This window comes from Gossypium hirsutum, chromosome A08, assembly GCF_007990345.1.
Source record: "Gossypium hirsutum isolate 1008001.06 chromosome A08, Gossypium_hirsutum_v2.1, whole genome shotgun sequence".
NCBI lineage: Eukaryota > Viridiplantae > Streptophyta > Magnoliopsida > Malvales > Malvaceae > Gossypium > Gossypium hirsutum.
Genome location: NC_053431.1, coordinates 32,735,321 through 32,760,579, shown reverse-complemented (window position 1 = coordinate 32,760,579; position 25,259 = coordinate 32,735,321). Strand labels below are relative to the sequence as shown.

Genomic DNA, 25,259 nt, shown 5'->3' with positions numbered 1-25,259 from the left:
TAAAGGATGAACACCCTTTCTCTTTTTTTTTCTTTTCTTTGTCTAGTTACGGCAAAATGGAGGGGGGGATGGATGAGACAATTTTGTTTTCATCACCCCTCCCTTTTCATTACTTAATTACTAACCCTTTTATTTATTCTTTCTAACATAACACACTAAGCCAACATGTTCCCAACATGTTTCCACCCATAGCATGGCCAGCCACTAGCTCAAATTTTGGGTAATTTGACATGCAAACCCATCATTTTCATAACATGCATTAATAGGCCACTTCACATTTGCCTAGCACATTTCTAAATTTTCTCACATAAGTCCTATTTAATAAAATTCACTTACAATTAACAAAATTCAAGCATGAAATTTTCACACATGCATATATACATATAATAAGCATCAAATATGATGGCTAATTATTAGTATGACTCGGTTTTGTGGTCCCGAAACCACTTCCCGACTAGGGTCAATTTTGGGCTGTCACAGACTAATACCACAGATATCAGCTATGGTCCATTCGATAGCCTACTTGAATTGTTTCAACACTGAAATGAGTTTCTCTTCCTGCTCTTCAGTTAACTCTACTGAAACAATCACAGGCAAAGTCAAAGTATTACCTAAATAAGCATATTTTAAGTGTAAGGGAAGTACCTTAAATTCTAATTTAGGTGGCTCTTCGATTGATGCTTTTGGCTGGACATAATCTCTACTTTCTAACTCCAAAGATTCAAAGTGGGATTACAGATTAAATCCCCTTTGATTAGCTTCTAGCAAAGCTAAGTATTCCTTCCTCTATTCATCAGTTGGAGGGTCTAACATCAAAACTTGTTCTAATGGATCCTCAACAAATTTGAGTTCCCATTCTATAGCTAAATCCTCTAACTCAGATATTGCAGAACAATCATCAACTGTGTTAGGGAATCGCATAGACTTAAAAACATTAAAAGCTACTTGATCGTCTTGAACATGCATAGTAAGCTTGCCCTTCTGCACCTTCAATTGCTAGGAAAGGCCTTCCTAGGATGATTGACATCTCTTTGCTTGCTTCAAAGTCTAAAATAAAAAGGTCAACAGGAAAAATAAATTTGTCTACACATAACAATACATCCTCGATTTTTCCTTCCAATGTGCTAAGGATCGATCTGCTAATTGAAGTGTAATCGTAGTAGCTCTAGCGTCACCTATCTCCAACTTCCTAAATATAGACATGACATCAAGTTAATGCTTACACCCAAATCACATAATGCCTTACCACAACCAGTTGCTCCAATGTTGCAAGGTATGGTAAAACATACAGGGTCCTTCATATTTGGGGATAGTTTATTTTGAAGATATGCATTGCATTCCTTTGTCAAGGCTACCATCTGAAATTCTCTAAGTCTTCATTCCTTGGACAAGATATCCTTTATGAATTTATGTGTTTGGAATCTACTCAAGTGCTTCTAACAACAGAATGTTGATATGAAGTTGCTTGAGTAAATCTAGAAATTTCTTGAATTGGACTTCCTATTTATGCTTTTGAATCCTTTGAGGGTAGGGTGGTACAAGATTCTTTACTGTAATTGGTCCATTCATCTTTTATGGAAATTCTACATCTAGCGTAGTTGTTACTTTAATAGAATTGACTGGTTCAAAAATTACCTTATCGGGTTTTACAGATTTTGATTCTAGTGAAGCTGAAATTTCAACACTTGGTTAAACTTCCATTGAATTTTGAGAATCAACTACCTCTTCTTCAACTTCAACTGTGGTGGACTCTAATGCCTTTCTGCTCCTTAATGTCAATGCTTTACAATGGTCTTTCCCCGAATCGCTTGTATTTTTCGTATCACTAGGCAGAGCACCTTATGGTCGATTCCTAAGTTCAGTAGCAAGTTGACCCACTTGATTCTCCAAATTCCTTAAATTGGAATCATTCTTTGCTATATATGCCTTTAATAGGTTCTCTAAGCTATTAGAAGGTTCAGCTTGAGTTGGTTTCTAAACTTGTTGGGTAAATACAGATGGCTAGGTTGGTCTAGGTTGTTCATAAGTGTTACTTGGTCCAGCCCATTGGTTACTACAAGAGAAATTAGGGTGGTTTTGCCAAGATGGGTTATAAGAATTATATTGCAGTCATTGCCTTCCTTGGTTCTAGTTTTGGTTACCTATGTAATACACAGATTCTGGGTTTGATGGAAATTCTTCGAATAAGTTTCCTTCCCCACAATAAACACAGACTGCAGTCTCAAATTAATTTGGTGGATGAGCTGAAAAATTATTAAACCCATTAGTAGTAAATTTTTTAAGCATTGAGGATATTGAAGATACCTGAGATACGAGTGAAGTGAGAGTGTCCACTTCATGTGCTCCAGTGAATCGTCCTACTAATGCTGCTCAATTTGTTGGCCATTGATAGTTGTTGCTAGCAATCCTCTCAAAGATTTCATAAGCCTCGTTATAAGACTTAGAATGGAGAGCACCATTAGTAGAAGCATTCACTACCATCCTCGTGTGAGCATTCAGATCATTATAGAACATCGCTAATTGGATGCTGATCGCATTATTTCGTCATAGGTTTTAAATATTTATAATTACTCATTCTTAAACTAACTATTATTGCGATGTAGGCAAGTGTACCTATCGAACAGTAGTATAGTTTTAGCAAGACCGGATTGTCGAACCCAAAGGAACTAAAAGTACTAGTAATGACTGTCTTTTTATTATCTAGCCTAAGAATAAAGAGGTTTTGTTTTAATTAACTAATTATCTAAACTAAGAACGCACAGAGAAAAGAATTGGGGGATTGCTTTGGGGAAAAATTGTTTGACTTAAGACAATACTTAAGGAAAAATCTACCTAGACTTTACTTGTTATTCTGGCTCCGAATCAGATGATTTATTCATTCAACTTGTTCCGTAGAGATCCCTAAGTTATGTTATTATCCCTATTCAAGACTAATAATGTCTAATCCCTAGATTGAATAACCGAGACTTTTCTCTAATTAACACTCTAGGGTTGCATTAACTCGATCTATGGATCCCCTTATTAGGTTTCACCCTAATCCAGCAAAATCTTGTCACCCTATGTCTAGGCGTGCAATCAACTCCGCTTAATTATGACAAATGTACTCTTAGACAGGGTCTATTCCTCCTCTGAATAAGAGCATGTCTTGTAACGCCCCCACACCCGAAACCGTCACCGGAGTCAAGCTTGAGGTGTTACTAAACTTATCTTACCTTTTAAACAACTCTAAACCACTTATTTTAATTTTCAGAATAAACTATTTTTCTGCGTCATGGTTGCTTAAAAATTCATTTCTCGAGTTTCAAAACTCGAAATTAAGATCCGTAAATTTTTCCTGAAACTAGACTCATATATCTATCTACTAATTTTTTTCTAGAAATTAAGATCCCCTGTTTCAGAATTTGACTGCACTGACCTATACTTACTACGAACCACTTTTCTCTTCGCACAAAAATCATATGACTATAGTGTTTGTTTCTATTAAAACTAGATTCAATAAGGATTCTAACCATATAAAGTACACCACCTAATTATTTTTTTAAAATTTCTGGTGAATTTCTAAAGTTGGAATAGGGGATCCAGAAATCGCTCTGGCCCTATTTCACCAAAACTCAGATATCTTATAAAATACAAAACCTTTACTTGTTTTGCTTATTCCATATGAAAATCGACACAATGAGCTTTAATTTCATATATTATTCACCATCAACCCACGTCTCTACAATTTCTTGTGATTTTTCAAAATCATGTTATTTCTGATACTTGAATCTGTTTTTAAGTTACTTTCACATTTTTCTTAGTTTTCATGTGATAGTTACTACTTAATCATACATACTATTAAACATGTATATCATCAGCCATTCTATTAGTTAATCACTAGCAAGTATTTACACATCATTCATTGAGCCTACAATAATAGTTATCAGTTGAGTTTGAAGATGGCACCTTATGAAGCTTTGTATGGACGTAAATGTCGCACACCTTTGTATTGGACAGAGCTTAAGGAAAATCAGATTTATGGGGTTGATCTAGTTAAGGAAACAGAAGAGAAAGTAAAAATCATTAGAGATTGCTTGAAAGCAGCTTCAGACAGACAAAAGTCGTATGCAGATTTGAAGAGAAAAGAGATTGAGTATCAAGTTGGTGACAAAGTGTTTTTGAAAGTATCCCCGTGGAAGAAAGTTCTCAGATTTGGCAAGAAAGGCAAACTAAGTCCACATTTTATTGGACCGTTTGAAGTGATTGAGAGAGTCGGACCATTAGTATATCGGTTAGCTTTGCCGATTGAGTTAGAGAAGATTCATAATGTATTTCATGTGTCTATGATACGTCGTTATTGTTTAGATCTGTCACATTTGATTTCTCAGACAGAGGTTGAGATTCAACCAGACATGACTTACGGTGAAGAACCGGTAAAGATTCTAGCTGAGAGGTAAAGCAATTAAGGAACAAAAGTATTGCACTTGTGAAAGTACTATGGAATAGACATGGGGTAGACGAGGCTACATGGGAACTCGAAGAGGCTATGCGAGAATAGTACCCAAATCTCTTCACAGGTAAAATTTTTGGGGACGAAAATCCCTAAAGGGGGGAAGAATGTAACATCCCGAAATAGGGTCTAAACGGAATAGTGGTTGCGAAACCACAAATTTGAGGTAGAAAAAATTTATTTTATTATTATTTTGAAGTTCATGATATGATTGCATGATTGTGTGAAAATTTCGTGATGAAATTCTATGCATAAAGTGCTTAAGTTGAGGTTAGGGACTAAATCGAATAATTTGCAAAACTTGCATTCTAGAAGTTTTTAGTATGAAATTGCTTTGGAATATTAATTAGGAGGGTTTAAATAACAATGTGACCAATTTTAAGTTCATGGACAAAAATTAGGACATGGAAGGAATTTTTTAAAATTTAGTAATGAGGGGCAATTTGGTCATTTGGATATTAAATGAATTAAAAAGGGAAAAATAACACAATTTGTTATCATCTTCTTTAGTTGCTGCCAAATTTTTGCTCTCTCCATAGCTAGGGTTTCTTCAATTTTCAAGCTCCATAGTAAGTGATTCCAAGCCCCGTTTTAAATGTTATTTACATTTTCAGAGTCCTAGTAGTTCGATAAAGCTTATGCTAGCAATAATTTAAGTTAGGGTTCATATTTGGAAAAATACCCATAGGTGAAAAGTGTTTATTTTGATGTTTTATGATAGAATATGAGGTCTTAGATTATGTTAGACAACTTGTGCTACTCGGTTTTAGGTAAAAACGAGTAAAATGGCTTAATCGGTAAAAATACCTAATAGTCATAAGTGCATGTTAGAGTGTGAATTTGATGCTGCCATAGAAGGGAAAAATGATCAGCATGTCATAAAACATAAGAATAAGGGATAAAGTTTAATTCTCGAGCCTAGGGGAAAAAGTGTAAATATGAAAAAGTTTAGGGGCAAAATATAATTTTTGCAAAGTTTGAGTAAAGGACTGTTTTGATAAATATGAATATTAATTAAATTAAATTTTCTATTATAGATCAAGAAGAACGAAATTCGGGAGTAGATCGGGGAAAAGAAAAAGTAAAGGACTAAATTGTAAAGTTTAGTCACATTTTGTATCGAGGTAAGTTTACAGTAAATAAATGCAATATTCTTTTATTTTACATTATTATTGTCAATTTCCAGCAATTATATACTTTTTTTGAGAATATTTATAGTCGAATTAAATGCGAAGTGACAGAGAAAAAGCATTAGGAAGCCCCGTTTGAACCTTAGAAATGTTAGGATATTGGGGTTGACAGGACAGGATAGGACAGAAATGAGCCATGTAAGTCCATATCAGATATATGGCTTTGGAGACAGGAATGAGCCATGTAAGCCCATATTAGATATATATATATGGCATTGGAGACAGGAATAATTCATGTAAATCCATGTCGAAGACATGACATTGGCAGGATATTGATAGACAGGAACGACCCTAATATCCTTAGTATTCCGAAGGTTCAAACGGGGCTTCCTAATGCTTTTTCTCTATCACTTCGCCTTTAATTCGACTTTAAATATTCTAAAAAAAAGTATATAATTGCTGGAAATTGACAATAATAATGTAAAATAAAAGAATATTGCATTTATTTACTGTAAACTTACCTCGATACAAAATGTGACTAAACTTTACAATTTAGTCCTTTACTTTTTCTTTTCCCCGATCTACTCTCGAATTTCGTTCTTCTTGATCTATAATAGCAAATTTAATTTATTTAATATTCACATTTATCAAAACAGTCCTTTACTCAAACTTTGCAAAAATTACATTTTTGCCCCTAAACTTTTCCATATTTACACTTTTGCCCCTAGGCTCGAGAATTAAACTTTATCCCTTATTATTATGTTTTATGACATGCTGATCAATTTTCCCTTCTATGGCATCATCAAATTCACACTCTAACATGCACTTATGACTATTAGGTATTTTTACCGATTAAGCCCTTTTACTCGTTTTTACTTAAAACCGAGTAGCACAAGTTGTCTAACATAATCTAAGACCTCATATTCTATCATAAAACATCAAAATAAACACTTTTCACCTATGGGTATTTTTCCAAATATGAACCCTAACTTAAATTATTGCTAGCATAAGCTTTATCGAACTACCGGGACTCCGAAAACGTAAAGAACATTTAAAACGGGGCTTGGAATCACTTACTATGGAGCTTGAAATTGAAGAAACCCTAGCTATGGAGAGACCAAAAATTCGGTAGCAACTAAAGAAGATGATAACAAATTTTGTGTTATTTTTCCCTTTTTAATTCATTTAATATCCAAATAACCAAATTGCCCCTCCTTACTAAACTTTAAAAAATTCCTTCCATGTCCTAATTTTTGTCCGTGAACTTAAAATTGGTCAAATTATTATTTAAACCCTCCTAATTAATATTCCAAAGCAATTTCATACTAAAAACTTCTAGAATGCAAGTTTTGCAAATTATTCGATTTAGTCCCTAACCTCAACTTAAGCACTTTATGCATAGAATTTCATCATGAAATTTTCACACAATCATGCAATCATATCATGAACTTCAAAATAATAATAAAATAATTTTTTTTACCTTGAATTTGTGGTTTCGCAACCACTATTCTGTTTAGGCCCTATTTCGGGATGTTACATGTCTTGAATCAGTATACTAGGATATCAAAACAAAAATTAAGAACACATAATTAAGAACAAGTTAAATATTTATCATATGATTTAGAAAATAATAACAAGATTCATCTTAGGTTTCATTCCCCTTAGGTATTTAGGGGTTTTAGTTCATAACTAAATAAGAAAACATCTCAGAAGAATAAATAATACAAAACATAAAGAAAACCCAAAACTCCTGAAGGGAAATTGAGGAGAGATCCTCAATCTTGATGATGAATCTGGCTTCTGAGATGGATCAATCGGCTTCCTTGGAGTAATTCCTTACTCCCTATTCTCTGTCTCTCTTTTGTTCCTTCTCTAAGGTGTATTTATAGGCTTTGGAATGCCTAGAAGCCTTCAAAATTAGCTTTTTCTGAATAGGACTCAACTTGGGCTCAGCAGGGACACGCCCGTGGCACACGCCCGTGTTTGATTACTTCAGGCCGTGCTCGAGCCTGCCAAATTGACACGGCCGTGTGGTCTGCCCGTGTGAGGAGGTTCAGGCCGTGTTGATTTCGTACCTTGGCCCATTTTCTCCGTTTTTGGCCCATTTTTCGTTCCTTTCGCTCTCCTATGCTTTCCTAGGTAAAAAACATGAAATTAAAGCATTAGGAGCATCGAATTCACCAATTCTAATGGGAAATCATCCATAAAATGCATTAAACATGGGGTAAAAATATGTATAATTTATGGTTTATCAAATACCCCTACACTTAAGCATTTGCTTGTCCTCAAGCAAAATTCTCAACTCATCATCAAAATAAATTCTTCTCAACTTATAATTTGTATCAATAATATCTCAAATTAATCCATAAGCAATCATACATTGAGAATTTCAACCAAAAGAACATAAAAGTTTCAAACATTCCAAGTTGAGCATTTTAATCATGCAAACATAGGTGTCTCTCATCGTCTGAGTAATTGCCTTTGATTCAGAATATCACAGAGTTTCACATCCTCACTGAAGATTCACTCAAATCACTCGAGGTGTTTAAGGACAATAAATGAAGCACTCAATATTCAATAATGAAAAGTCATTACCATAGGCTTGCATGAAAATCAAATCTCCACCACTATAATTTAAGATGATACATCAATCAAAAGGTCTTTAGAGGGTTGTAATGAGGCTTGGTTAGGGGGTGTGGTCACAAGCTGAAAGAAAAGGCTAGAATCAAGATTGAATTGAAAAATTACCTAACTAGAAAAAGAGTTAATCATTACTTGCGTACAACAGAGCTTCTTCTCAGACTATGGTATTTAACTTTTGAAGCTTACAAACAGAAGAAAACTACTAATGTGTATACATTTTTTTTTTAAGAATAAGTTAAAATAATATATACTAACTATTAAGAGAAAAACATAGCTAAGCAATCCATTCAACTCAAATCCTGACAAAAATAGAGATTAATTTAGAGGATTTCAACAATAATAGGTTAAGGGTTAATATTGACGTTAATACAATGAATGGCTTGTTAGGCTCAAGGGGGTTTACTAGGGGTTAATCGTGGAGGTAGGCTTTTCATGGCATGAGTGGTTTAATCCTAAGTGCCTTAATCATTTTGATATATCAAATCAAATGGTGTGGTCTCGACATGCATAATCAAGCAAGTTCTAGAATAACAGTTCAATACTGACGCACTCAAAGCAATAATAAAAGTGAGCATAAAAGGATTAATAGATGCTCAAAAGGCTCAAAAATCTCACAAAAATTATGGCTTTTTGATGTTTAGACTAGTGAATTCCAGTTCAAAGTAATACCTAGACTTGGGGAAACAACCTATAATTTTAAATTTTTAAAAATCAACTTATCATGCTTGATTATCTAATGTCTTAAAGTTTTAAACAATCAATGCATAAATTCCTATGCATTAATTCAAGATATATCAATCAAAATCATAAATCAATTAAAATTTATCCTAAATATGATATGAGAGCTTTTCAAGAGAACAAGGTAACCATTCAGGGATTTTTCTGATAATGACATGAATGCCCCCCACACTTAAGATGTACATTGCCTTCAATGTACAAAGATATATATTAAAGTATAAGAATAAGAAAGGGGGAGAAGTGGAACTTCCTGTATTAAGAATGGACATTATTCTTGGATTGGTGAGATCGAGTATTAGAAATAAATCTGGATGTCAAGCATGATTCTGAATGATAAAAAGAGATTGAAGAGAATAATCCGATAGTAGTCACAAAGATAAGTCATGTTTAAAAGGGAAAGAAATGAATCTTAAAAACTTAATGGGAGGAAAATAAAAGGATTATTCTGATTCTTCAAATGGCACAGGTGGAACACATGCTCGTATGCTCCATGGCTCGGCCGTGTTTGTCGTGAATTAAGATGTTGTCACACGACCTTTTGGCACGCCCGTGTGCATAGGCCGTGTGCCTATGTGATCATGTTACATGACCATGTGTGATGTGGTTCGCTTCTCCCCCGGTAATGTAGCTCCACACACATCCGTGGTATTGCGATAGTGTTGTCCACGGGTGCTAGACACGGGCGTGTTGTACGCCGTGTTTATTTGGCAGATTCATCTACGGCCATGTCGCATGGTCGTGGCGTTTTATCACAGCCCGTGTTTGGGGAAAACTTCTACCCTGTTTCCGCACAGCCATATCGCACGGCCGTGTTTCCACCCGTGTTTGTCACACGGCCTTAAGCACGGCCGTGTGCTAGGCCGTGTGGAGTTGGGAACCTGTGCTTCAAGTACCTTGTTAGTGACCTAAATGTTTAAAACTTGAAATTTAAATAATTTAAAACTGTTAGTATTCGGGTTGCCTCCCGAGAAGCGCTTATTTATAGTCTAAGCTTGACTTACCTCTCCAGTGAATGGTCATGGTGGATTGAGTAGTTTATACTCCTCATTCCTGCTATCAATCTCATCAAAATAAGGTTTTAATCGGGTGTTGTTTACCTTAAAAGTTCCAAACTTGGGATGACTCACCTCCACCGTACCGAATGGAAAAATACTAAGTACCATAAGAGGGATTTCCTCATTCGATGTGGTAGTGACAATGTGGGGATCTACGGCATCTAATAAGACCTTATCACCAACCTTAAGGTGATTTGGAGAGGTATCGGGCTCGTTTTAGCGTAGCTTCAGTTTGTCAGGTGTTCTTGGTTTGTGCGTCTACTATTCATCGAGTTTCTCAATTTGTAATCTTCGATCTTCATGAACAGGTCCTCTACTGGTGCTTGAGAACAACTCGTGTGCTTCCTTCAGACTCATTTTCTGCAAAATAGGTTGCACCATATTGTTAGTTTTAGTAGAATGGTTTAAATGTTCACCTTCAATTCCTGATGTGTTGCCAGAATTGCGAGCTTGAAGGGTGATTGTTTCGTCTCCCCCCCGGAGTGTGAGTTCACCTATGCCAACATCAATGATGGTTTTAGCAGTTGCTAAAAAGGGCCTTCCTAGAATTAAGGAAATGTTGCTATCCTCTTCTATGTCTAGAATAATAAAGTCAACGAGAAATATAAATTTATCGATTTTAACTAGCACATCTTCAATAATACCTCTAGGGAATCTTATAGTTTTATCTGCTAATTGAGTGCTCATCCTAGTCTGTTTGGGTTTCCCGAGACCTAGTTGCTTAAACATTTTGTAAGGCATGACTTTAATACTAGCTCCTAGATCAGTTAATGCATGATTAACATCTAAACTACCAATTAAGCAAGGAATAGTAAAGCTCCCTGGGTCTTTTAGTTTGTTGGGTAGTTTATTTTGGAGAATGGCCGAGCAAACTGTGTTCAGCTCTACATGCGATGCCTCGTCTAACTTCTGCTTATTTGCTAAAAGCTCCTTTAAAAATTCCATTGCATTTGGCATCTGCGATAGAGCTTCAATAAATGGTAAGTTAATATGTAATTTTTTTAAGAGTTTAAGGAATTTACCAAATTGTTCATTTGAGCGGTCTTTCCTTGTCGCGTTGGGGTATGGCACACGATGTTTATATTTGACAGTCACTGGTTTGTTTGTATTTTGATCTACCTCACATTGACCTTTACTTACCACAATTTCTTGCCTCAGTTCTGGTTTAGGCTCAACGACTCCTTTGTCATCTTGAATATTAATTGCGTTGAGTTGTTCCTTTGGGTTAGGTTCGGTATTACTTGGCAAACTACCTTGTGGTCGTTCGGAGATTAGTTTGGAAAGCTGGCCTATCTAAGTTTCGAGGCTTTGGATCGACACTTGTTGATTTTTAAGTACTATCTCAGTGTTCTGAAAACGGGTTTCTGACACTGATATAAACTTTGAGAGCATCTCTTTAAGGTTTGGCTTCTTTTTTTCTTGGTAGGGTGGTTGTTGGTAGCCCGGAGGATGTTGTGGTTTTAGATTTCCTTGACCACCCCACGAGAAATTGGGGTGGTTTCTCCAACCTGCATTATAAGTGATACTATATGGATTATTTTGAGGTTGAGGATTATTAACCATGTAGTTTAATTGCTCGTTATCCATGCTGTGGCCATAAGGTTGGTATTCCGAATGGTTTGTTCCACCACTACTTGCTTCGCACTGCATTACTGGGTGAACCTGTGAAGAACTAAGAAAACTATCAATCTTTTTATTCAAGAGTTCTACCTGATTTGACAGCATGGTGACCGAATCGACGTTATAAACACCAGCTGTTTTCGTTGGCTTTGTCCTCATTACTTGCCACTGATAGTTATTCAGTAGCATCTCTTTTGTAAACTCATAGGCATCTTCAGGTGTTTTATTGTTGATGGTCCCGCCGACCACTACGTCAACCATTTGCCAAGTCGAAGGATTCAGACCATTGTGAAATGCTTGTACTTGGAGCCAAAGCGGTAACCAATGGTGAGGGCACCTTCTTAGAAGGTCTTTGTATCTCTCCCATGCATCGTAGAGTGTTTCTAAATCCATCTGCACAAAAGAAGAGATATCATTACGTAATTTAGCCGTTTTAGCCGGCGAAAAATATTTTAGTAAAAATTTTTCGGTCATTTGTTCCTAAGTAGTAATTGACCCTCGAGGTAACGGGTTAAACCACTGTTTAGCTTTTTTCCTCAATGAAAAGGGAAACAACCGAAGACGTATGACATCATCAGAAATGCCATTAATTTTAAATGTATCGCATAGTTCTAAGAAGTTGGCTAAATGAGCGTTGGGATCCTCATCCTACAAACCATCAAACTGAATAAATTAGGGATTTGCTTTTGGGAAAAATCAATTGACTTAAGACAACACCTAGGGAAAAATCCACCTAGACTTTACTTGTTATTCTGGCTCCGAATCGGACGATTTATTCATTCAACTTGTTACGTAGAGATCCCTAAGTTATGTTATTATCCCTATTCAAGACTAATAACGTCTAATCCCTAGATTGAATAACCAAGACTTTTCTCTAATTAACACTCTAGGGTTGCATTAACTCGATCTATGGATCCCCTTATTAGGTTTCACCCTAATCCGGTAAAATCTTGTCACCCTATGTCTAGGTGCACAATCAATTCCGCTTAATTATGACAAATGTACTCTTAGACAGGGTCTATTCCTCCTCTGAATAAGAGCATGTCTTGAATCAGTATCCTGGGATATCAAAACAAGAATTAAGAACACATAATTAAGAACAAGTTAAATATTTATCATACGATTCAGAAAATAATAACAAGATTCATCTTAGGTTTCATTCCCCTTAGGTATTTAGGGGTTTTAATTCATAACTAAATAAGAAAACATCTCAGAAGAATAAAGAATACAAAACATAAAGAAAACCTAAAACTCCTGAAGGGAAATTGAGGAGAGATCTTCAATCTTGATGATGAATCTGGCTTCTGAGATGGATCAATCGGCTTCCTTGGAGTAATTCCTTACTCCCTATTCTCTGTCTCCCTTTTCTTCCTTCTCTAGGGTGTATTTATAGGCTTTGGAATGCCTAGAAGCCCTCAAAATTAGCCTTTTCCGAATTGGACTCAACTTGGGCTCGACAGTTACACGCCCGTGGCACACGCTCGTGTCTGATTACTTCAGGCCGTGCTCCAGCCTGCCAAATTCACACAGCCGTGTGGTCTGCCCGTGTGAGGAGGTCCAGGCCGTGTTGATTTTGTACCTTGGCCCATTTTCTCCATTTTTGGCCCGTTTCTCGTTCTTTTCACTCTCCTATGCTCTCTTAAGTATAAAACATGAAATTAAAGCATTAGGAGCATCGAATTCACCAATTCTAATGGGAAATCATCCATAAAATGCATTACACATGTGGTAAAAATATGTATAATTTATAGTTTATCAGATGCAATGAGGGATGTTGTGATGAGGGCATCTTTGTAATAGTTCTTTAAACCTCTCTCAGACAATGACACATCATCAGACTATTGGAAGGTAGTAATCTCGTTCCTCAACTTAGCATTCTTGCCAGGTGGGAAGTACTTCATAAGGAATCTTTCTGTTAGCACTTGCCATGTGGTAATGGAATTTGGTTGCAGCAAGTTCAACCAGGTTCAAGCTCTATCCCTAAGTGAATATGGTTACAGCTTTAATCGTAGTGCATCTTTGGGTACTCTGGCTAATTTGGAAGAATCACTTACTTCCATAATCAATCTTAAGTGAAGGTGAGGAATGTTCAGTAAGCATTCCACTGAATTGGTCCACGTTGCTAATTTAACCTTCAACTACCTTAGAAGATTAAGCATGCACCAATTAAACACCGTGTCAATAAATTACAATTTCAATACATTTAATAATTAATTCATTTGTTACCTTACATTTTATAATGCAAGTATAACATAAGCATGATTTTATTTAATTGAACAACTTACCAAGGCCTATAACAACACAAACATGATTTTAATAATTTAAGTGGATAGAATGCAATCAATCCACATGAATTAAATTTAAATCATTTTAATTAGAACAAGAACAACAAAAAAACAATTATTTATATTAATAATCACAATATAAACAAGAAAATTAAAGAGAAGGGAACTAAGAAGCAAATCCAGTGTTTCTCTAGACTAGTGCACTCCTCTTCTTCTCTGCTTGTTTTGTTGAACTGAGGTCTCTACAAAAAATTGAATGGTGCTATTCCAAGGTGGAAGAAGACTTTTTTTCAAGAGGAAAATTGGCAAGGGAAATGGACAAGAAAAAGGGAAAAATAAAGAACAGAAAGTGAGTGAAAGAGAGAGAGATGTGTAGGAATGAATGGTGTGTTAATGAAGTTGCAAAAGGGGGTATTTATAGGTGGGAGTGGCTGCTAAAAAATAAAAAATAATTACCAGCCATACACTCCCCTTGGCCAGCCACACATGGAGCAAAGTTTGAATGTTTCAAACTTTGCTAAATTTAGCTTGGGGGAAATATTTAAAGGCTCAAAAAGTGGAGGGGTTTGAATGGAGTTTAATGAAACTTTGAGGGATGTTTTGCAAGAATAAAAATCAACAAAATTAAACTGATTGGGTCAGCTTGTTGGACGGTTTTGGGCTGCAAATTCTCCTGTTGGATTGGTCTTCTTTTATTAGCACAAACGGGCCACTTTCTCCTTTAGGCTTTATATTAATTTTTAACCTAATTAACTTAGGATAAAATTAAATATAAAGTGCATAAAATAATCATCATTTGGACCGTCCTTGGCTGGAAGAAAAAAAACTCAACTTACTCTTGGTTCACTTGATGAAAAATTTCTCCAACGGTTCAAGCTTTTCGAGGTGTTTGCCGAGCCAATTTTCACCTTTACTGCAAACCTATTGAAAATAAACCAAATTTGGGAAAATTTATTATAAAAATAATTAAAATTAAATATGTTAATACTTTTAGTGCAAATTAATTATTTTATAATTAAGTGTAAATTTCAATAAAGTTTACTACAAAAACTACATGAATTAGAGCTCAAAAGATGCTGAAAAAGTCTACATATTTTTGTGTTTCCAGTAGGTAATAGAGGGATGTTCCGTGTGATGATGAAAAAAAGACACAGAATAATATGTTTGCCTCTGGAATAACACTTTGATTGAAACCATGACTGGTGAAACCCGGTCTTGCGGGGGACTATGTGTGTGTTTAAAAACAAGGAAGAAAGTTAAGGGGTGCAGAGGTGATGATTTGGTAAATAGCTCTAATGAGCGGTATAAAGATAAAATAAAAAATGGTTCTTCGGAACAAGGATTAGAAACTAGCACAAGGAAGGGAGCATGTGGAAAAAAAAGGGGTACATGTGTGTAAAATAAGGAGTGCACGTTGCATGAAATGTAAATAGTATGTTTGATAGTTATAAAAAGGTAGTCTGCGAAACTGGCATACACGTAGAGTAGTTGAACATCCCAAGATAGGGCTTATAAGTTTGAGCCAAGGAAATAGGTATTCATCAAAGGTTCGATGAGTAGGTTCCTGTTAAAAGACTTTAAGTAAGGAATTCGCCAGTGATTCAACGAACAGAATACGCCAATAGGTTGAGGATTTGCCAGAAAGGTTAGCGAGTAGGTGTTCACCAGTTGGGTTGGCGAACAAGTATTCGCCAATATAAGGAAAGTCATACTTGAGTTAGGAAGTTGATTTAAATTCCACTTAAGAAAACTTAGCATGCACGTAACCTTTTTCCTAAGTCGGCTAGGGCATTCTAATGGTACTAAAACACCTAGTGTCAATAAATTAAGCACTTCTCATAGAGAAGTTTCTCATCGATTAATTTGTTGACAAGTCTCTATTCAGAGCCTAGCCTAAAGTGTAACACCCAGAATTGGCGGGTCCTATGTTAGGCGAGTAGCCCAAAGGAATATGAATGGCGTGGTCCTATCTGCCTAAATGATGCCTTTCACATTTACTTAGGGCATTTAGTTGATAATAGAGTATAAGGTAAAGAATGTTCTCTAGAAGGTGCGGGTATGCAAAAATGAAGAGAATGGTAAGAGTATTGAGGGTTCATTGGGTAACGAAGATAACACCAAAATAAGGTACATAAGTTCGCCTAGTTATTGTGCAAGTTACATTTTTACGAGATGGTCAGGATTGAACAATGGGGTAAAACAAAGGTATAGAAAGATTATAGACTCTTGAATATGTATGTAACGCCCCCACGCCCGAGACCATCGCCGGAGTCGAGTATGAGGTGTTACTAAGCTTAGTTTAACATTTTTAGAACTTTGGATTATTGTTTCTACATTCACAGCTTTTAAGCTACTTGCGTCATAGTCACAAGAAAAATAATATCTCGAGTTACAAAACTCGAAATCAAGATCCATAAATTTTCCCTGAATCTAGACTCATATACCTATCTACTAAATTTTTTATAGAATTTTTGGTTTGGCCAATTAGTACAGTTTATTAGTTAAAGTTACCCCTATTTCAGGACTCGACTGGTCTGACCTCTGTTTACTACGAACCATATTTCTCTCTGTAAAAAATTCATATGACTATGAGATTTGTTTCTACTAAAACTAGACTCAATAAGGATTCTGAGGATATAAAATATACCACCTAATTATATCTTTATAATTTATAATTAATTTCTAAATTTGGAACAGGGGATTCAAAAACTGCTATGACCCTGTTTCACTAAAATTCAAATATCTTCTAACATATAATTCCTTTACCTGTTTCATTTGTTTCATGTGAAACTAGACATAAAAAGCTTCAATTTTATATGTATTCCATCACCAAATTCAATTTATATGATTTTTAATAAATTTTCAAACTCGCATCAGTGTTGCTGCAGTATTCTGTTTATGGCAAATTTCATCCTTTTTATGAGTTTTTATGCACTAAGTATCTTAATAGTTTTCCTTAACATCAAACATAATCTACACTAACCATTTTCATAATTTATCATTATCAAGCATTTCCTCAACCATTCCACAACCATACCATAAGATCATTTACACAAAATAGGTATATTGCTATACATGCCATACTTAAATTTACAAGCCATTTACCAAAAGTCTTCCGGATAGTGTGACTGAGCCTTCGACCTATCCCGACTCCTGAGCTGGCTTGTCCAAAACTACAATGAGTAAGAAGGAGGGAGTAAGCATAAATGCTTAGTAAGTTCATATGCAAATAATAAGTAACATAACAAACAGTTATACCAATCAACATTAGCATACATCACTAAAACACATATCACATTTCTGATAATTTTTCATCATCTTATTACCTTATAGTGGTTGTATCAATACTCAACCCGAGGGTTAAATACATACCTGTCCAAAATATCCATTTCACATCACTCACCAATACTTCTCTTTACATCTCGAATATTCCTTCATTGAGTAGAACTTTACCCGTTGAACACATCGGAATATAATTCGGATACATGGATAATTTGCCTATAAGTGCCACATATTCAATCAAGCAATCATGTAACCCGCCCATAAGCGAACTCGGACTCAACTCAACGAGCTCGGGCGTTCGCATCCATAAGTGAACTCGGACTCAACTCAACGAGTTCGGATGCCTAGTTACATCTCACGAACTCGGACTCAACTCAACGAGTTCGGACATTCGCATCCATAAGTGAACTCGGACTCAACTCAACGAGTTCGGATGCTCAACCATCCTAGTGACATGTCACTTGTATCCTAATCTATTCCTAAGGTTCAAACGGGCTTTTCCTCGAACACTTATCCTTGCCGTCTTCCGTAGAATGCCGAAATCAATACTCGGTAACAATTATATTTAACAAGTAGTTCACATAATTTACATATTATTTGAAATTAACCACAAAGCATACATTTCATAATAAAATTTAGCATAACATATAATTAACATCAATAACTTAAAAATAACCATTATGCTACATTATTTACACATGAACTTACCTTGGTACCAAAATACAAAGATTTTGCAATTTAGTCCACAATCTTTTCTTTTCCTCGATTGAGGTCGATTCCACGTCTTTCTTGATTATGGAGCTTGGAAGCTTGAAACAAACCCTAGCTATGGAGAACCCTTGAAATTTTGGCCTAATGAAGAAGATGGACAAAAATTGGCTTTTAATTTTGTTTTTAATTCATTTTAATAATGAAATGACCAAAATACCCTTACTACTAAACTTTCCAAAAATTCCTTCCATGTCCTAATTTTGTCCATGAACTTAAAATTGGTCAAATTGCTATTTAAGACCTCCTCATTAATATTCCAAAACAATTTCATACTAAAAACTTCTAGAATGCAAGTTTTGCAACTTATTCGATTTAGTCCCTACTTTCAATTTAAGCACTTTAGGCATAGAATTTCATCACGAAATTTTCACACAATCATGCAATCATATCATAAACCTCAAAATAATTATAAAATAATTATTTCTATCTCAGATTTGTGGTCACGAAACCACTATTCCGATTAGGCCCTAATTCGGGATTTTACAATGTATCTTTATAATGTTAATCCCTGAGTGGATGATATTGAAAGTTAATGACACGTGTTAAATTCCACTAGGGAAATATGGATTTACTAAATATATATAGATATGAGCTTTAGAAAAGGAAAAGAGAAAGAGAGAGAGTTATCTTCTTCCTTCTAATTAAAAAACACATTTTCTATCTTGCTTTGGAGTTGATCAGGGATCGTTCTTGCAAAGCTGAAATTAAGGATCGAAGTTCATGCAAATAGTTGTTTCATATTTGGGGTAAGTAATTTGGACTTGCATGTGGACTCCTAATTGAGTAAGTCTGTTTGTGAGCATAGATAGTAAATGAAAAAGTAAGGTTTTGCATGAAAGTTAGTGAGAGTTATGATGATAATAAAAGTTCTATGAATGAGTTTTTAATGGCATTTCTATGCCTTATAAATAGTGATTACTGAGTTTTCATGTTGGATGTTTCGGATTTAGAGATCGAGCTATCGTTCATGGATGTAAGGTGAGTCCCTCAGCTGACTCTTGCATGTGTGTTATGCATTCTAGAAACTTCAGTGAAAAGAGATAAAACCATGAGATTCAAGCTAGGAAAGTATCATGTGATGATTTTGATGAGAAATGCATGAGCTACTAACTTGTGTGTATGGATTACATGAAATCTGATGGTCTAAGTTTGTAATAGGAATCTGATGTCAAGGGATGCTTGTATCTGAAAGATTGAAATGTGTATATGTTTTTGAAAAATCATGAATATGTTTGTCATGTACGAGTTAATGTATGATGAGCTATGTCTATTTCCAGAGTTGTCTAAAGGAGTTTGACAGGACTTTGAACACGATCCTCTGAAAGGAAAAGTCCACGACACCATATTGTGTAAGACTGTAGCTGGTGGACTATGTGGCATCATATGGAAATAACATATTGTATAAGACCATAACGAGTGGGTTATGGCATCATATAGAAAGAACTAAAGGAAAGTTATTACCGGATGGGGTTTTTGCATCACGTAATGTGAATCTAGGCAAATCCCTATCGTGAACACACTAGATAAATGGAAGCCTTTGTGGCAAATATATGGAATAGAAGCCTTTGTGGAAACCTATTAAATAGAAGCCTTTGTGGCAGTCCTTAAAATAGAAGCCTTTGTGGCGATCTATGGAAAGGAATGCCTTCATGGTGCATTCTAAAGGAAAGTCTTAAAGGCTATCATCTGAATGGAACACTTTTGTAGAGGAACTAGAAATAGAAGAATGGTAAATATGACAAACTCTGAAGGAATGGTAAATATGACAAACGCTGAAGGAATAGTACATTTGGTTAATTCTAAAGAAATAGTGCGTATGACGAAAATTGGGAGAAATAGGTCCGTAAGAAGTGTTGTGGCACATCCTGTATAGTTTTAAGATATGAACAGAGAAAATGAAATGCACTAAGGAATGTGGCGAATTCGTAGTATGAACCAAGTAGACTAAAAGAACAACTTGATCAATAGTGTTTTGTAGGTATGGGTTCCAAATTAGGAATAGGTTAACGAATCACGAACAAGTTGGTTAAAAAACATTAGAATGCATTGGATAGGCTATGGTCATAAAGTAAGATATTGTCTATGATATGAACAAGAAAAGTACTCGCCAAAGTCAAGTTGAAGAACGAAGATTAAAGAGAAGATAATGATATTCCAATATGCATTGTATATAGACAACATAGGTAAAAAAAAAGAGTTTAACTCACTAAGTTCTTATGAACTTACCCATGTGTATTGTGTTACAGGTAAGCGGAATGGGTATGCCAAGAGAAACGATGGCAAGGCTACATCAGAGGTGTATGACAGACTATTATGCATACAAAATGTGTTGGTAGCAAAATTGTAGTTAGTATTATCCCTAAAGGATAAAGAAAATAGAACTATGTGATTAGGCTTTGATATTCGCTTGTATGTTTTCGAGATTTTCTGTCTTGTACAATAGTTTTAATTACCTATGGTACATCCAATTGTTAGTCAATTAGAACAGAGTTCTTGAATCTGAGGTAATCTAGGCAACTCCTCTGGAAACACATCTGGATATTCATAGACTATCGGCATTGATTCAAGTTTCAATTCAGAAATTTTTGTATTCAACACATAAGCAAGATAAGCTTCACAACCTTTCCTTATGTACCTCTGAGCAGACATAGACAAAATCACAATAGGCAATTCACTTGATTCATCGGTTTCAACCCGAAGAACTTCACCAATTTCACATTTCAATTAAATAGTTTTCTGTCTACAATTTACTATGGCATCATGTAGTGTCAACCAATCCATACCCAAAATAACATCAAATTTTTCAAATGGCAACAACTTTAAGTCAGCCAAAAAATAGTGACCTCGAATCATCAAAGGACAATTCTTGAAAACTTTATCAACTAGCACATACCTGCCTAAGGTGTTTGAAACTTTAATCACAAACTCAATAAACTCAACAGGCAAATTCATACTAGATACAAAATTCACACAAACATAAGAATGAGTCAATCCGGGATCAATCAATGTAATAACATTAGTACCATAAAGAGAAAATGTACCAGTAATCACATCGGGAGATGCCGCATCCTCATGAGCATGAATGGCATAAGCTCTAGTAAGTGCTCTGGCCTACCCCTATTGGTTGTATTACTCAGCCTTGCACTCAGAAATTGTTCTTTCTCAGCCATCTCAGGGCAATCTCAGATAAAATGCTCTTGAGAATCACACTTGAAACAAGTTCGGTCATTCATCCTACACTCGTCGGGCTGTCTTTTTCCACAATGCTAACATTCAGGTCTGTTAGACCTAACATTACCCACACTTTCCATTGAAGTAGCTTGAGTTTTCAGACCCGAATATTGTTTCCCGCGGTCTCTGTTTGAATACCCAGTTGAAACATTGGAACAAAAAATCATTTCTCTAGATTTCTTTGACTGAGATTGAAATGATTTACTCATTAGCCTTTTTCTTGCATCCCTAGCCTCACTCTCGGCCTTTCTTTTCTCTTTGCTTAGTTCTTTGACTTTGCAAGCTCGTTCAACCAACACAAAAAATTCTTTTAGTTCCAAGATTCCAACTAACAGACTAATGTCCTCATTCAGCCCATCTTCGAACCATTTACACATAATTGCCTCTGAGGAAACACGCTCTCGGGCAAACTTACTGAGCCTAAGAAATTCTCATTCATACTCTATCACTGACATTCAGCCCTATTTCAGCTTAAGAAATTTTTTACGTTTCTGATTGATGAACCGCTGACTGATATATTTCTTTCCAAAATTCCTCTTAAAAGAACTCTCATCTAATCTCTCTCTCGGTACCACAGATTCTAGTGTCTTCCACCAGTGATATGTTGTGTCCCTCAATAATGATATAACACATTTCAAGCATTCATTGTGTGTACATGATAACTCATCAGATAACCTGATAGTATTTTCAAGCCAGAACTCGGCTCTCTGGGTCATCATCTATATTAGCCTTGTATTCCTCAGCTCCTTGCTTTTGAATCTTATCAACCAGAGGCTTATTCAGTCTTATCGATTCCACACCTTGAGGAGCTATGAGAATCATTGGAGATAAGGAGGGGGTGGAGGATGTTGAGCATTCGGATTTGTTCAAACAAACTCTGAATACCACTCGTTCATCATGTAGAGGAAGGCTTCTCTAGCCCCTCCTTCCTGACTGACCGTGGGAGGTCTATTTCCAAATAACATTGCCCCTTGAGCGGGAGCCGGTGCATTACTTTCTACATCATCAGCTACAGCTTGGTCAGGATCCATTTATTACATGAAAACACAGTTTAAAATTGTTAGAAGCCATCTCACTATATGGCATTTATAGCTAGACTTTTACACATGCTATGCTAGTTTGAGAATCAACTAAACCATAGCTCTGATACCACTAAATGTAACATCCCTTACCTGTATTCGACGCCAAAATAGGGTACGAGGTATTACTAGACTTAAACAAAAGCAAACATGCATTCTCGAGCCATAAATTTTCGTCTGAGTTAAAACTTTTTACGTCCAATCATAAAGTCCTTAATACAAGCCTACGAGGCCCGAAACACGCTTTGAAAGTGCGTTGAGACTAAACCAGGAACTTTAGAAAATTTTACAAAACATAGAAATTTTTTTCATTAAACAGGAGTCACACGCCCATATGGGTAGGCCATATGGTCACATACGCCGGTGTCCTGAACCCATGACTCTCTATTTGTCACCCAATAACAAATTGAAGACACACAGCCAAGTCAGACGCCTGTATGCTAGGCCGTGTGGTCGATTTAAAATTTATGATTTTTCATTAAATAGGTGCAGACTTTACATGCCCGTGCCCAAGGTCGTGGCCCTCACACGATTGAGACACACTACTGTGTCTCTGCCTGTGTACTCAATATTGGGCACTCTATTGTACAAAAATTAGGGTGCAGGGGACACACTGCCTAAACACATGCTCGTGGGGAATGCCGCGTGTCGCACACGGCCTAGACACAAGCCCATGTGTCTACCCATGTGGAAAAAAATAAGGCTATTTACGAAGTCATTTTGTCACCCTTTTATGCATACATCTACACATCATAACATAGCACCAATCCAAGCATATACATACAACCAACATCCACAACCAAGACATTAACACATCATTCACATGCTACTCATAAACTCAAATCATGTAAGTTCCCACATCCATGAAAGGTATCATCATATAAATATACTTATAACCAATATTAGCCCATTTCCAATGGCCTTATACAAAATGTATTACTAACCAATATAAGCCAACACATTTGGCCAAATCAATTATGACACATAACAAAATAACCAAGTCTCCTATACATGCCACTATAAGACACTATAAGACAAGGGAAAGAAAGGGGAGTAAGCTATAAAACTTAGTAAGTTCCTATGCAAATAATAAGCATCATAACCACACATTTAACATACAATTAACATAACAAAAATTAGCATGAATGTTATCATAATCTCATAATCATAACTTACCCAATCATAATCCTACCAACAGTTCATCACATGTCGAGCTCGTTAGTTATGAGTTTTACGTACATACCTGTACCAACTCGCAACATAACCATATCCTTTCACAACTTTGTCATTCCCATTGAACACTCAAAATATTAATGGATACTCAGAAATCTTTCACATAAGTGCCATATACGTAGCCGAAGCTACCTCATATCTCATAATACATATGGGCTCATTTTCGAGCTACTCACGGGCCTGTTCACACAAGCTATCAGTCGGGACATAGCTACACAGTGCTGCTCACACAAGCTGTCAGGTATTCACAACACATGCCGGACTACCCAACCAGTGGTAGGATGTACGAGACTATTACCTGGATTACATAATCGCATATACACATGGGTTCCTAGTGACATGTACCTCGTATCCTATTCTCTTCCTAAGGTTTAACCGAGATTTCTTGCTTGTCAAAACTTTGTCGAATACATCCAAAGAGTCAATCACAATTCATACAATATTAAAGCATTTAAAACATAAATATAACAATGCATTATTTACATACGAACTTACATCGGTACAAAAAAGTAGAATAGGACCTAATTGTCAAACACTTTATTTTCCCCCGATCTAGGTCCGAACCTCATTTTTCTTAATCTATAATAACAAATTTAACTCATTTAATACTCACATTATTCAATTTAGCCTAAAAATCATATTATGGAAAAATTACATTTTTGCCCCTAATGTTTCAGATTTTTACGATTTAGTCCTTAGGCTCGTAAATTGAAAAGTATTCAATTTCTTCAAAACCCAAGCCTATTGAACCATTTTCACACTCATACCAACCCTATTTTTTATTTAATCACACTTTTACTAATCATTTTATAACTTTTACAAATAAGTCATTTTTGACATTTTTACCAAAAATCACTTAGCAAAAGTTGTTTATCTTACAACTAACATACATTTTCTACCATTAGAAATCAAAATACACAAATATCTAACATGGGTAAAAAATTTAGACTTCATCTTTCTTTCAAATTAGTCCTTGAAATAGCTAAATTAGGTTACAAGGATCTCAAAAACATGAAAAACATTAAAAATGGGGCTAGAACGGAGCTCAAACCTTTTTACCAACTTGCCCTTTTTACCAAATTGGAACAGTTTCTTCCATGGAGAACTTTTAGAAACACTTTATCACTGATCTCAAATTCGATATCTTTTCGTTTTGAATCCGCATAAGATTTTTGACGATCAGAGGCATCTTTCAGACTATCTCGGATTACTTTCACTTTCTGTTCTGTTTCTTTTATCAGATCTGTGACAGCCCAAAATTGACCCTAGTCGGGAAGTGGTTTCAGGACCGCTAAACCGAGTCACCGAAATGTTTGAATGTGATATTTATTGTCTAGAATATGTAATTATGAATGTGTGAAAATTTCAAGCTTCGATTTAGTCGATTGCATGTGAATTTTAGTAAATGGGACTTATGTGAAAAAATTTAGAAATGTGCTAGGCAATTGTAAAGTGGCTTATTAATGCATGTTATAGAAATGGTGGGTTTGCATGTCAAATTGCCCAATATTTGAGCTAGTGGCCGGCCATGCTATGAGTGGAAACATGTCACAAACATGTTATGTTAGTGATGTATGTTAGGAACAATAAAATAAGGAGTATGGGTAATAAAGAAATGGAAAAAGGAAAGAATGTGTGTGATTGTTCTTCCCCTCTCCATTGCCGTGAATGTAAGAAAGAAAACAAAAAAAAAGTGTCCATCT

At 35.7% G+C, this 25,259-nt stretch overlaps 1 non-coding gene across 1 annotated transcript; it reads left to right on the top strand.

Moving 5' to 3' along the window:
• The first annotated feature begins 11,994 nt into the window (after positions 1–11,994).
• LOC121205732 (small nucleolar RNA R71) lies at positions 11,995–12,101 on the top strand. Its single transcript, XR_005900807.1, has one exon. It is a non-coding gene; the product is annotated as a small nucleolar RNA R71 (small nucleolar RNA).
• The last annotated feature ends 13,158 nt before the right edge of the window (positions 12,102–25,259 follow it).